Here is a 15,878-nt window from a genome sequence, read left to right as displayed (position 1 = left end):
GTAACAAGATGGAGTTGGAGTTGAAAATGACTGGGAAGATAAGAATAATAATGCTCCCTGCTACAACTGACCTCTCCCCTTATGATTTATTGACACATACACTTATGTATATATATTTATAAATAATAGATTGATTGGTTGGCTGATTGATTCATCATATGAGAAAATATGATATTTGTCTTTCTTAGTTTAACTTATTTCACTTAAGATAATGGTCTCCAGGTAAATGTAAATGATATAATTTCATTCTTCCTGGCTAATAAAACTCTATTTCATGTATGTAACCATATTTCCTTTTATAAAAGTGTTTTATTGAAAATAATGTTTTCATATAATATCTTTTGATTGTGGTTTCATGTCTCTAATCTCCTCCCAGATCCTCCCCACCTCACGCTTTCTTGTATTCATCTGTTGATGAGCACCTAGACTAGTTCCATATCTTGACTATTATGACTTGTTCTATAGTAAATGCAAAAATGCAAATATCTCTATGGCATGATGACTTAGATTCCTTCAGGCACACCTAAGAGTGATCATCAAAGTGTATGAGGTGTGGTATGAGGATGTTTATCTGGCTCTGCATGGAATGTGATGGAGAAGGCAAAGGTATAGCCAGGTCAGATGCAACTGCACTCCCAAAGAAATGGTCCCTCTGAGATTCAATGTTCCATGTGCTGCAAACCCTCCCTTAATAAAACTGCAGAGATGAGATCAAGAGCAGAAGGAAAGGTTACATATGGGTCAGGAAAACCAAAGAGTTATTTGAAATACCAAGCATCTGTGTGATTTGTTTTACACTGAAGAAAAAGTTGATCCAGATGGCAGGTTTTATGTAGAAAGGGGGGCTGACATATGCCCACCAGCATCTCAAGGTGGCCATGTCCTTTACACACACTGACTTCACCAGAATACTTAGGACAGGGCAAGATACTAGGTAGTCTCTCTTCCTCAGAGCACTTTATTCTATCTGGATTTCCTGACTTTTATTTAATTTTATTCCAGTTTTCTCTTCTGCTCAAAAGTGTCGAAAAGTAACCTTGCCTGAAGATGGCTGGCAGTGGAACTGCAGGCCTGTATATTTGAGTGATCTTGTCTGTTTTTGTCATGAGGCCTTTTTAGCATCCTTTTGCTGGGTGATGGACTTAAGATGAAAAGGCAATCTCTCATCCTAATTGATGTGTTTTGAGTACTGTCTCCAGTTCAACAAGGTGACATGATAGGATCATTTTTAAAAGACTAAAACATTAATTACATGTATATGGGGAGGTACACTTGTATCATCTTCCTTGGAACTGATTGCTTTGAGCCACTAGATGTGGAAGCTGGGAACTGAACTTGTATTCTCAGAGAGCTGCTGAGATCTACTTGTCTTCATCCTCCAGAGCTGGAGATACAGACATGCATATCCATGCTTGGCTTTTCTGTGAATGCTTGGAACTCACACGCAGGCCCTTCTGCCTACACAGCAGCAGTCACTCTTACCCACTGAACTGTATCCACAGACTCACGACTAAATTATTAAAATAATTACAAAACCGTACACTCAAGAGCTGAAGGAAGCAAGGGAAGAACAAAAATCAAGATGTGAGAAGGCATCAGGCTCTCAGGAGGCAAAGGGAGCTGTGCAGCATGCTAATGAAGAATGGGGCACGGGAGCCAAACTTGAATTAAAACACCTCATCTTATGACGGCTGAACTTAAGACTCTGACCTCCTCACTTTTATCTTCATCTTTACCCTGAATGCAGGAGGACTTTCTCAAAGCTGTTTGATGAGAACAAATACAGTGATGTCATCCAAGTACCTACCCAGGTATGCTGCTATCTGCTAAATAAATATTCGGGGATGGTTTTCATGTTTGCCTATGGGATAATAGACTCAGTTGAGTGTCTTTAGCAGTAATTAGCTCAAACTCTCAGGAACACACTAAATATTTAAAATAACTCTGTTTTTCTGTCCTAAAAAAACTTTTTATGTGTAAATATGTGGCATGTGCTTGTATGCTTGCATGCCTTCCTGTACATACATATGGGCATTTGTGCACAAGTGTGCATGCATGCAAGTATATATGCATGTGAAAGCCAGAAGTTGATGCTAGATGTCTTTCTCACTTAATTTGCTCATGATTTAAGAAGGGTATCTCATTGAACCCAGAGCTCATAAACACGATGGTCTGCCCTGCTTTGTCTCCATGGCTAGGTCCTGCCTCCACTTTGGAATGCTGGGATGGTAAGTAAGTGCATGCCACCATGCCTGCCTAGCTTTGATTATGACTGGAAGGGATCTGAACTCTGTTCCTACCACTTAAGCAGCAAGTAACTTAACTACTGAACCATCTCCTCAGTCCTGCCCCAGAAATGTTAACGTTGTATTTTGAAATCCAGACAGCATCATTAAAACAGGTCCTTGGACTTGGAAACAACATTGAAATCCTTTGTGAGATACACACTACAAAAACAGTGCCAGAAGGATGGCAGAAGAGTCCTCCTTCCTTGGGGTTAGTCATCTCGTGTAGCTGCGACTGTTGCTGCAGCTGATATTGGCAGGAGCTGTGCTATAATGAGCTGAGCGAGGCCTCCCTAGAGTCAGAGAGGTGACGAAAGGCTCCCAGCGCAAATGCTTGTAAGTGGCAGCTTGGAATCCAAAGTCTTTGAAGCTTCAGAGCCAGCCAGCAAATGCAACAAGGGGGTTGAACATTTACATTCTCCAGCGAAGCCGGTCTGCAGACAGTTAGCTGAGTCCCCTACATTGCTGCCAGCTGTTCCGATTTCCCCCGGGCCTGCCCACACCAGCCCACAACCCCTACAGCTCTTCTTCCAGAGAGGCAAATTCTTTCCTTCAAGATGGCAGCACACTAACCTGTATGGAGGAGCATGGCAGCTATCAGAACCTGTTAAAGAGGAGCCAGGGAGTTCTGCCCAGCTGTGCTGTGCTGCATATAGGAAGGAAGGGTCTATCACTGTGCAACCCCTACTAAAATGCCCCTTACTGGGCACAGAATCAAGCTCCCTTCATTCTTACACACTAAAGATTACAGGCTCACACCAGGAAAACAAAGTACTCTATCAACTGGAGGGCATCTCTGTTCAGTCACAGCCAGAGGAAGCAGAAGCTCTGAGAGGCACAGACGAGATACTTGGCCACCATCACAAGAGAGAATTGGATATTTACTTACTAGTCTCAGTTTCTATTTCTGGATCATAGATGCTATGTCCATTTATTCCCCTTGGCTCAGATGCCAACAAGGACATCGCTGAGCTGCAGGCAGCATGTGGATTATACTTTCTCACTGACACCAGCTCAGTGTGGCTTTCTCTGCAACATTGAAAAAGCAGGGTATAAACCAGTATTATGTGCCCCCAGGTGTGGCGTGGGTCAGATATCTGAATGAAGGTGTTTGGCCACCAGCATTGAAAATAGAATCCCAGTACTCCTTAGCCTAGAGTCAAAAGTCTCCTACACATGTGGCCTTCTTCCACTTTTGAGTTTCTTTCCTACTGGTGTCTCCACTGGTTGTTTTTGCATCTCTCGGATGACTAGAGGGATATTTGGGGCCACTGCAGAAGTAAGGTCACTGAGACACATGGAAGACAAACTATATCAAAATATCTGATCCCCTAGGGAAGCAGCGACAAGAAAGAACCTGGTGGTACAAACTAGCAGAAACCACAGAGGAATGCGGCTTACTGGTTTGTTCCTTGTGGATTGCTCAGCTGGCTTATACAACTCAGAAAGTTCCAGGTACGTCAATCATTAATCAAGAAAATGCCCCACAGGCCAATGCTGGAGATGCTTTCCCAATTGAGGTTTCTTCTCTAGCTTGTGTCAAGTTGACAAAACAACAAAAAATCAAACAAATAAAACAACTAAGGAAGTTGGGTAGTACAGTCAACTACACTATCCACTTGAGTTGTTTATCCTGTATGTTGGGCTTTGGGTTTTCTATGCCCTGTGTGCCTTACCTCAGTCTGATTATGTGAATATTATCAAAATAATTGGCCTATTCTCAAGAATGTCAAAGCAATGAAGTGATGAGAAAAGAGGACTCATCATTCATACTTGGATCCCACATAATCAGGAAACAAATGACTATGGCCTTTGCCAAGAAAATCAACAAATATGGCTGAAGAACAGCACTGATATTAAATTTCCCAGTTTGACAGTTGTGTTGTGGCTGTATAAAAATGTGTGGTATTAGTCTTAAGAGATACACTAAAAAACTTAGGGACAGAGCCAGCAAAATGGATCAGTGAGTAAAGACATAAGGCACCATGCTTACATGGAATAGGGAAAGAATCAACTCCCCAAAATTGTCCTCTGGCCTACACACACACACACACATACACATGCGCACACGCACACACACACACACACACACACACACACACACACACACAGAGTGACTTGAGAGTACCACTGTACTTCTCATCTGCCCACCCCAATGTGCACATACAAAATAAGTAAAACAAAAGTAAGTAAAGGAATTTGGCTAAAAGTACAATAAATCAAACTTTTTCTTATCTGGTCAGAAAAATAAAATAAGATGAATTTTCATAGATTAAATCATAATAAGACAAAATGTAAGCAATTGCTGAATAGGGTAAAGGTAAAGGTCATGTAGATAAATAGATCAAAATAAGCAGGTAGAAAAAATTGTACATAAAGCCGGGCGTGGTGGCGCACGCCTTTAATCCCAGCACTCAGGAGGCAGAGGCAGGCGGATTGCTGTGAGTTCGAGGCCAGCCTGGTCTACAAAGTGAGTCCAGGACAATCAAGGCTACACAGAGAAACCCTGTCTCAAAAAACAAAAAAAAATTGTACATAAACACTATTTGTGATCAACACAATTGTAATGATTTATTGTAATAAGAATGTATTACAGTCATTATTTTTCATACCACTTAAAGCTTACAGAAAAGGTGAAAATTGAAAGCAACTATTTCCCATATATCCTTTACCTCATCTCACAATCATTTACATTTTACCTTATCATTTTCTGTGTGCTCATCTCGTATTAATTTATATCCTATTTTCATGTGTCATTTATATCCCAATGAAACCTGAAAAATGTTGAAAGTACAGATTTCATATGGACTGTTTTTACCACTAATAAATGAAAATAAAAATAACGAAAACTGAATCAGATTTTGGTCTAAGCACATGTGACGCCGAGGAATTAGGATCATAGGTTCAAGGCTAGGCCAAGAAATAGAGTTGTTCTAAGCCTGGGAAACTTTTTCTATTTAGACTCTGGGGGCAGAGAGAGGTGGAGAGAGACAGAGAGAGACAGGGAGAGACAGGGAGAGAGATAAAGAGACAAAGAGAGACAGGGCCAGGAGCCAGTCAAGACACCTAGGTGTGAAGGATGTGTTTACTACTTTATCCATTTTTATGGTGTCACAAATCCACCTGAGTGAGCAATAGTAAGCATATGGAAGGCTTGTGCACAGTTATACCTCAGCAAAGTTAAGAAAGCATGTATAGGAGAGAAGAAATAGGCTGGCAGAGATAGCAAGACTTTATCTTAGCTAGAATATCACCGTAGCCATGTGCCCCTGAGGGATGTGCTTAAATAAACGTCTCCACCTGGACCTGGTGACACCTCCTATAATTCCAGCACACAGACAAAAGGCCAGCAAAGAAGTAAAGCCAGCAGCCTGGGCTATTCAGGGAGACCTAGACTCTAAAAACAAATCAATAAAAAATAACCAATAATCAACAAAAAAGCCAGCCTGAGTGTGGCTTATGTGTGTGTCATAAAACTTACTACTTGGGTAGTGAGTGTCAATCAACCTGTCCCCACTTTCCTTCTTTCTTTACCGTTATTCACATGCCAGCCCACTGGTATAAGAGCAATTGAGGCTAAGAGCATAATTGTCACTCTAGACAGTCTCACAATAGCCTATGTCTTCTGATGTCATTTCCGGCCCATGCAAATTCATATCCCAGTGAAGCAGGCTTCCAAGATCCCTAGGAAAAGAGGGCATACTAAATGGGATTTTATGAAATGGAATTTAAATCAGTCACTTGAAAGCTAAGCCATGAAATCACAGAAGACTCTGCTTATTTTTATCATACCTTGGGAGCTGAATATTTTGGCATATTAATCAGTCTTCTAAAATGACATTACATCAAAATTGTGGCTGCTTTTGATGAGACTCTCTCCATTATCACAGCCTAACCTCAGCATTGGCAGATGCAGCCTTAGCTTTGACTGCCTGTCCAGAATCAGGTTCACACTATGTGCCATCTGCCACCTTTCCCAGAGCAACCACACACCTTGAATAGGAAAAGTCTATTCCTGAGAAAGTTTCTAGAACAAGTATCACAGAATTCATGATGCTGAAATCTCAGGGATAGAACTGAAAGCATCTCCTGTTGCTAGGACTCCAGGACACTTGTGAGCTCCATCAGTGACAGCAGAACAGCTATACTCTGTCTCCTGCATGCTCCCTTGGGCAAGGCAGACAGAACAGCTGACACAGCTTTACCTCAGGGCCTGCTACCTGCCAGTCCTGCACCATGCTCAATAACAAGATGAGGACATCATATGTATCCACAAGAAAAGAGTAATCAGAATTCTCATGTGTTTATGAAGGGCCCACAGGCCATTCCTCTATTTCAATTTAAGTCCAGAACCAAGACATATTGATTGCTACAGTTTTAACCTGTCTTCAATAAGTTCACGTGTTTGAGACTTGATACACAAACTCTGTTTTTAATGGTGTATGGAAAGAAGACGGTTGGGTTAATCCATTTATAGGAGGCTTTGCTATAAGGGCACTCTAGTTCTGACATCCTCACTCTCCTCGCCACTCGATGCTTTTAACTATGCTATGACTTACCAGAAGCTAGGAAACTTCCCAGCTTCCAGAATCATGAAAAAAATACATTTATCTTCTTTAAAATCCATCCATTGTATACTGTTCAGTTACAGCAGCGAGAAATAGATCAAGATACTGCTAACTAATTTCACAATTCACTGAACCACAGTCCTAAAAGTCAAAGGTTAGGTTTACTACTAATATGGCTCATGTGTAGGGCACAAGTTTCCTGATGTATCATAGATGATGCAACTTCTCCACTAGGGACAGGAAGTTGGATCATAGCCCTCATGCTGATATAGGGTCTCTCCTGCTCCCCAGAGGTTTCCTGGAGGCATAAAGGGGCAAACCCTGGATGCTCAGTACTTTCTCCCAGTACTCCCCAGTCTAAGTAACTCATCCTGTTTCCTGAGGAGGCAGGAGGAAGCAGGCATCAGAAGGAAAAGGATGTCAATTTTGTGAAGGACAACATCATAAACAAGGGACCAGGGTCTATGTGACAAGGCCCAGCACCTTTGACTGAAGTTCTAACAGCTCTGCCTCCCACTACTTCAACTTTGGACTGCTTGCCATAACCTAGAGCCAAAGTATACAAGATATTTCCCTAGATTCTGTGCTGTACAGTGATACTATATACTAACTAGTACCACCCCTTACACACACACACACACACACACACACACACACACACACACACACACACACACAGAGTAAAGTCAATGAAAGGGGAATCATCCACACCTGCAGGGATATGGAGGTGAGAGAAGGCCCACCCTCCATCACAATGCCTATGACTCAAGTGTGGTGGAAGTTTTAAAGCCTATGACAATCTTAAGTGTATTCTCTGCCCCCTTGGAAAACATGGTGTATAGGTCCTAATCTCCAGAATTGGCCCATGTTTTCATGTCTGCCCTGCTTTCTTGAGTATTATAGTGGAGCTGAGTATGTGTCTCTACTCAGGGGATGACTGCCAGTATCCAAAATCTCTTTGGAGATGCAGTCACTGATTTATTCATGCCAAGCAAAGACATCGTGGATGTTTGATTTTGAAGGACTGGCATTTAACACATGCAGACTACAATTGTACTAGTCTGGGATTACAGGAAACAGACATTGGGGCCAGGATCTGAAGGCAAGAGGCATATTTTAGAAGGCACCAGCAGAGGCCAGTGGTGGGATAGATGTGAGATGGAGTAAAGCGCAGACTACACAGGATGCGAAAGTAGGTGATACTGCAGGTATAGAGACTGTGAGCAGCCTGAACAGAACACCTTTCTCCAAATTAGACAGCCACCAAGGGTCAGATATGGGTCATTTATATTTTTATCCTTCCATCCTCCATCTTTCCTTTCTCCAACCTTCCATCCCAGTCCTCTCCTTTATCTTCTTCCCTAGCCTTTCTCCCTCAATCCCCTTCCACTCTTCCTTTCCCCCATGTCTCTTTCCTCTATCCCCTTACCCCTCTATGACTTCCTTCTCAGTCCTTCCCCACTCCATACCTCCCACCTCATCACCTCTCTCCATTATTTTTTCTATCACCACCTCCTTCAGCTCTGTAAGACTCCTGGGCTTGGGACATTTCTAGTTGAAATCCCTCTCTTGTGTATTATCATTTCAGAGCCTGCCAACATTTAGCACCTTATACTTTTTTCCCCTCTTATTTTGTCTGCATGTTTTCTCCTTCACTGAAATGAATCATTTTTGTTTGTTCCTCTCAGCACTTTACCTCCGTAAAGATGCTGAGGACATCATAGCTTCTGGAGATGCATTTGTTGAATGAATTGATAATTTGATATAATTGAAAGAGAATATCCTAAGTGGCCCAGAGTGGCTTATTCGCACCTCTGAGCTAGGGGATGGCCTGGTCACACCACACCCACCCAGAGGAGAAAACAGAATATCTATAAGGAAGTCAGGGTGCAGACTGAATGGAACGTAGGTGCTGTTCATCAGTCACAAATGCATAGAACAGTGTAATGGTAACAGTTCTTTTGATGCTTTGCTCTTTGCTTCTCTGGTTACACAAATAGGTTTACACCAGACTGCGTGTACTGAAAGCCATAATTCACGCACTATGACAAAATACATGACACAACCAACTTATAAGAAACAGAAATTCATTTTGACTTGCAGTTTTAGAGGTTTCAGTCCATGGTCAGTGACTACACTACTTTTGTACTGTTCAAAATCAGAAGTTCATTGTGAGGATCTCATGCTAAAGGTACTCACCTCACTGCGGCCTGGAAATAGAAAGAAGGTGCCAGGGACCTGGCATGCTTTTCAAGAACTTGATCCCAGTGGGATAGCTTACTTATACTCAACCCTACCTTCTAATAGCTCTCCAGACTGGCAGTGAGCTTTTATTCCCTGACATATTGAAGGAGATCAGAGGACAACTTGCAAGAGTTAGTTTTTTCCTTCCACCCTGTTGGTCTGAGATCAGACTCTGGCTCTGTGGCAAGTACTTTTACCCTTTAAGTCATCTCACTAGCCCAACCCAAGGGCCTTTGTGGGGCAGTCTAGACCCAAACTCTCTACCCAGACTTGCCTTCCCTGGGGAGCAAATACCATGGTGCTCGTAAGGCTATGTGCAAACATCAGCCAGAGCTGCATGGGGAATGATTCCTTCACAGAATATAGGACTCTCTGCAGTCTGCATGAGAAAGTGCAACTCAGCCCTTGTTTATCATAGTGTTTAAAGATTTCCAGTTTCCTGCAATCTCTAAATAGCATACATTATGTGACTACAGTAAATGGAAACTGTGTGTTATATTATTTAAGATTTTTTTTCTGCTAACCACATGTATTTAGCAATTAGAGGTACCAGTGCTGCCAACTATCTTGGAAGACAAATATTAATGGCTGGATTATGCTGTGCTTGTGGTTGTTTTATTAAACAGAAACCCAGAGCTCAGTGGCTTCATTCCAATTCTTCAGTCCCAGAGTGGCCCAATTAACTAGAAGACAAAGAAAAAAAAGAAAACAACTTTTCTTCTCTTATTTAAATAGACTCTGTTCTATAGTTCCAAGAGATTTGTCATCTGCTTTCAAATCATCCAATAATAATGGGTCTCTCCCAGAACTGGCCCTGTGGGTGACTGTCCATATCCTACAGTGATCATGGCCCCTGACAGCCTTCCTTCTGCAGAATGGTGACTGTTCCTATGGCTGTCTTGTCTTAGAGCCAGACCTCCCTTGCTAGTTGTTGAACAGAATAGGAGGGTAAATGGTTCAATCTCTGGCTTCTCAGCTAGGAGCCTATTTCATGGACTGGAGGGATAATTTGGGATTGTCTAAAGCTGAGCCCCGGTGGATCAAAGCCTTAGTTGAGCCTCTCACTTTGATTCACTGAACCTCTTGAGATAATCTCCTGGCACATCCAGAACTGTCTCCCTTGTTGTCTTCTTGACGTATCCCAGACACTTCCCAATTCTTGGTACATAGAGCCTTTTTTATTCTGCAGCCCACATGTGACCTGGCCAAAAAGGAAGGAAACTCCCAGTAAATCTGGAGGATGAAGAATAGGCAAAGATTGGGAGTGATCCCTACAGGGCAGAAACAAATCTTTCTACAAGGAACAGAGGGAGGAAGCTGTCCTTCTCACATTATCCTCAGACTCTCCAGGCATCATCAGAATCTGTTCCACCCCTGTCCAGGATTCTGCTCATGTTGGCTGGCAGACACGTGTCAGCCTCTCCTTTTACACTCAACAGTCTCTTGCACATGGGACCACTGATGAACAAGTCTTGCTTGGAACAAACTAATGGGCAGGGTCATTGAGGTCTGCTGTTTTCTCTCTCTGTCTCTCTCTGTCTCTCTCTGTCTCTCTCTGTCTCTCTCTCTCTCTCTCTCTCTCTCTCTCTCTCTCTCTCTCTCTCTCTCTCTCTCTCTCTCTCAAGCAATTTTAGGCAAAATCTGTATAGCCTAAGGGGTACTTTTGCTACTGTGGGAAAAGTTTTTGTCTCCTTGGTTTTTTTTTTAAATAGACTTCTTTTATTTTTTATTATGTATACAGTGCTCTGCCTACATGTACATCTGCAAGCCAGAAGAAGGCCTCAGATTACATGGTTTTAAGCCACCATGTGGTTGCTGGGAATTGAACTCAGGACCTCTAGAAGAACAGTCAGTGCTCTTAACCTCTAAGCCATCCCTCCAGCCCTTGTCTTCTTGTTTTAAACTGTACATTAAGGTTCCTTTTTGTGAACACACTGACTAATTTCATTTATATTTCAATGAACATTTTTTATCCAGGTTTGTAAACATTGTTCTTTTGGACAATAAGAGTTGTTTTTAAAATCTGTGGCTCAGTGGAGCACATAAGCTTCTTGTCATTTTGGCTGCAAACATTTTCTTTGGCTCATAGTTTGCTTTTTTTCTGGTCATACTTTTCTTCATCAATTTGTTCTTATTTCCAGACAAATACATAATACCACATTTATCATTAGGCTTCTAAATATATCCTAATAGAAAACCATTTTACATTCACAATGGTCAATTAATTCAGCTTTCCTCCTCAGAATGTTGGGTTTTTCTTCCATTTGTTCCAGCCTTGGCTGCATTTACAATCTTCTGGAGTACAAGGCAGTGGGTCAGGGTGCACCATTTCTCCTAATAGTCAAATAACTCTAAGTAGTAATTCCTCTTTGACCTTCTGATTTGAAATGCCACCTGTCACATAAGCAAAATACGTTTTTAAATGTATTTTGGAGCCCTGTCTGCCTCATGAAAATCCTCAGCACAAGTAAAATCCAGCTATTGGACTTTCGTAGTACATCTTATACTTAATATGGCTATTTTCTCCTTATTATTATCCTTGCTATGACACTGTCAGTTCTCACATATAACATCAGTATTGAGTGGAAGGTGCACTAAATTAGTGGGTATTTAGGGTCAATGGTCAGCTCCACAGTAATGATTCATTGTAGCTGATAAGACTTGCACACTTATATCTTCATTTCAGACAATCTAACTTCATGTAATTATAGCAAAATCCTCAAATTTTTAATGAATTTTGAATTTTACATAAATGTTATATATTTTAAAAGATAAGGCCAATTAAATGTTTCAACATGCCCTCTTTAGTCAAGAGGACAGATAATTCACTTTGAACTGTAGGACCCTTTGAGCAATGTTTGATATTCTAGGACAACCCAGTTAACATTGTTGACCATACTTTTATTCCTGGTGTCTACACTGGTAGACAACCTAGCTTGGGAGGTTAGTTGCACCAGTCTGATACTTTAGCTCCTGTGTAATATTTAGATAAAACTTTGACAAAAACCAAAGACACAAATAAATTCTAATTTTATTAAGACTCAGTGTACCAAGCAGTTACTTTTATTAGATATGCACTTGATTTTAAAGACAGCATTTGTAAATGTTGTCAAGATTAGATCAATAGCTTCAGAGAACTATTATTGCTTTAAATAGAAATTTTAATATCATACACACATCACTGACCTGTATCTACTTAAGATCTCCCATGGCTAGACTTTAGGGTTATTAACAGTTTTAAAGTCTGCCCCCCCAGAAAACAATTTTAATATTCTTTTATGTGGAAGCAACCTGGAAAACGTAATGAGTGTCCTCTCTCCAACAAAAAGATAATGCAGTGACTGATAATTTCTTTTAGAGATTGATTTTCCACCTCTAGTTTAAAGTAAGACTTGGTTCACTTGCAGAAATTTATTAGGCTTTATTTTTTTAGGTCTGTGAGTTGAATGAACAACAGAGTGGTGTCCATCTATAGGATCAAAGAGATGCTTCAGTGTCTCTCCTTTATTTGTTGTCTCTCTTCTCAAGGAATCGCTGAGTAAATTTGCTTTGCCCCACCCCTTCATACCTGCCAATAGAGGTGACAAGGTCTGCCAAACATGTTGCTTTCACTAATGTAGATTTTTAGTGCTTTGTACTATGAATAAACAAAACTGCAGGACACTGAGCTGAGTGAAATAGCAGATCCAGAAATATAAATACCACATGGTGATTCTTCTAAAAGCCAAACTAGTGTAGACTAATGCTTACAGAGGGTAGGGGCCAGGGTAATTAGTATCCAACAGTTAGATAAACGTGATAAAACAGTGTTCAGCAGTGATGTGTGCCCGTAGTGCATAAGAACCAAAAGGTGGAGCTTGAAGCCCACACACAGAGTAATGATAAGAGCATGAAAATTGAAGTCAATTCTATCAGCCAGTGCATAGTGTGCAGAGACTTGCCTGGCACATTGGGCTCCATACACCTATATGATTGAAATAACTACAATAAAGAAAATCCCAAATCAGATTATCTGTTTAAAAATAGAATAATAGAGGTTGGGGGAATTTAAAGACTGTTTAATGGTTATGAACACTGGCTGCTCTCCCAGAGAACCTGGGTTCAATTCCCAGTACCTATATCATGACTCAGAACTATCTATAACTCCAATTACAGATGTGATGCCCTATTCTGGCCTTTGTGAGAATCAGGAATGCATGTGATAAGAGATAAATACAGGCAAAAACAAAAAACAAAAGACAAAACCCAACCCAAAACAAACAAAACCATTATTTACAAAAGGAGATAACAGATGGAAATTATAAGACAGGATGAAGCAAGGAAAGGATAGTTGTAGACAAGGGGGTGAGTGACAGGCGTGAGATCTGGCCAGGCAAGGCCTGAGACAGGCCTTAGACCTGTGGATGTGGAGAAGGGAACCCTGAGAGTGGATGCAGATGCCTGAAACCAACTTAAGACTAGAAGTAGCTCCAGCAGCATTGGTTTTTGAAACTCAAACAGTGCCAGGCCACCTTTTTTGGGAGAAAGGAATGTGCTGCATCTGTGTGTTGCTCTAGGGACTTGGACCACAGAAAGACGGGATCTGATTGTCTGGGCTTTCTGCTGGATTGACACTCAGCCTCCATTCTCATGCTCTCGTTCCACCACTCCACCTGTGAAAAACTTCTGTCTCATTTCAAACCCAACTTTCCTGCCACACAAGTGTGAGGTGTACCCTCTGTACCAACACCACACTTCCAGTACTCATGGAAGTACATACTCCACCCACCCCTAGTCCCGTGGTCCCCAGGCCATTCCACCCACCACCAATACTCAGATCTTTCCACGCCACTCCACATAGCTCAGTTCCCATGGCATCCCAGCCACTCCACTCCTTGCACAGCTCAGCCAGCCCAAGTTCCACATAGTGCTCCTGACTTTCTTTCTTCCATTGTTCTAATTCCAGGTTACTCTGTGTTTACTGGCTCTTTGCTACCCTACTGGTGGGAGTCTCAGGGGTCACAGGCAGATGGGCAGGATTTGTTAACGGAATTCTTAATGTCTCTTCAGGACAGGCAACGGATCCTTAGGTCACATCTGTGCTTTGGCAGGATTTTGACAAGTGATTTTCACAAGAAAGGTCTCATAGTTGAGTATGTTTACCCTTTTACCTCTTTCCTGGAAACTCAGATGAATATTTTGCAAATTAACAGCTCAGAGAATTCCAGCTTCAAAGAAACTCTTCAACATGGTATAATACCATGTTTACCAAATGGGTGACCAAGAGTCCTCTCTACTGCTCACCATAATAGTGCTCTAGAAAGTTTTTAGGGAGGTGTGGCCCCTATATATCCAGATCCTGGCTTCATTTGTTATTCTCCATAATCATGGGTACAAAGGGGCTTTTTTAATTCAGAAGATATAGGACCCAGGTAGGAAAAAGCAGTTGCTTAGATGTCTGCCACTGATATGTCCCACCATCAAGTTCAAACCCAGATGTGTTGGACAGGCTGATGGCCTCACCCTTTCTCTAGTAATTTCTATAGATTGAATACCTCCTAGTGATGCTTATTTCACTTCCTAGCTCAGCCATTCTGTAGCAAAGGGTCCATGGTGGTTGGCTAGACTCTGGATATAGTTGTCTGCAACTAAGAACACAGTGCTACAGAGTCTTGGTTTGACCAAACACCAGAGAGTACCAGATCATAGAAGATGGACACGGGATCAGTAATTGGGGAGTTGGGGATTCCTGATAATGGTCCCTTTCTCTCCTCTTAAATTTATGTACATTACCTGACTGTTATGCTCCTATCTTCTAGAATACTTATCAAGCATCAGGTGCATGCATGAGGAGACTCCCCTGACCTCCAGTCTAACAGTGACCTGTCATGCTGTCTTCTCTGTGATGGATCATTATTGTGATTTGTGACTGGAACAGGGACTGGTTTAAACCAAGCTACCTAACTGTAATATATACACAAAGGGCCTAGGTTAGACCCATAGTAGCTCCCTGGCTGTGAGTTCAGTCTCTGTGAGCCCCTGTGATCCCAAGATAGTTGATTCTATATGTTTTCTTGTGGTATCCTTGGCACTTTTGGTTCCCACAATTCTTCCTCCCCCTCTTCCTCAGGATTCCACAAGCTTCACCTAATATTTTTGGGTCTTTGCATCTGTTCCCTCCCATAAATTACTTGGGGAAGCCTCTCTGATGACAATTGGACTAAGCTTAATGTGGGACACTGAACAGCAGAAGCAACAGCTGTTCCTGACTCTGTTGCCTGCCTTTGGGACCCTTTCCTCCTACTGGGTTGCCTCATCTCTCTTTAATAGGACCCAGTCAGGACTGTCTCCCCATCCTTCCAGAAGCCTTTGTAAACAGTGATCCTAGTCCCATTTGATCACCTCTTTCTGCACCCATAGGTCACAAGAGGGCATACATATGGCAGGTTACCTGTGACAGTAAGTCAGCTTTTACCTGCCATCCATGAAGTAAGGGACCTCAGACGTACAATTCTCTTAGTGGTCAATGTTGGGTGACTACTCTGAAGTTCATCTCTGAAGTTACTTTCCCACACCCTGCCCCATATGTTAGGGTGCAAACCTGGAGCCAACTAAGTCTTCATCTCTATTATAAAGTTTTCCATCCATTCAGTCTGCCAAGAAGGCCAGGGTACCAGGGCTTCCTGATCACATACCTTCATACCCTTAACAATTTTTTGGTGGCCTGAATGTCCTGACTATGAGAGCCTCTAATCTGTCATATGTCTCCATCTCTCCCCAGGATCCCCAGGAGATGCCAACT

The 15,878-nt window shown here is 41.9% G+C and overlaps 1 long non-coding RNA gene across 1 annotated transcript in view; it reads left to right on the top strand.

Annotated features, from left to right (window-relative positions):
• The first annotated feature begins 419 nt into the window (after positions 1–419).
• LOC311593396 overlaps positions 420–15,878 on the top strand; it is a 15,989-nt gene continuing 530 nt past the window's right edge. The window contains exons 1-3 of the long non-coding RNA XR_014777681.1: positions 420–1,811; positions 3,621–3,740; positions 15,858–15,878. The exon at positions 15,858–15,878 is cut by the window's right edge and continues 530 nt beyond it. This is a non-coding gene — a long non-coding RNA (uncharacterized lncRNA). The remainder of the gene's footprint in view (positions 1,812–3,620; positions 3,741–15,857) is intronic.

This window comes from Acomys minous (assembly GCF_964271855.1).
Source record: "Acomys minous genome assembly, chromosome: 3".
NCBI classification, from domain to species: Eukaryota; Metazoa; Chordata; class Mammalia; order Rodentia; family Muridae; genus Acomys; species Acomys minous.
The sequence above is the reverse complement of the archived record's forward strand: the minus strand, read 5'-3'. Positions and strand labels throughout refer to the sequence as shown.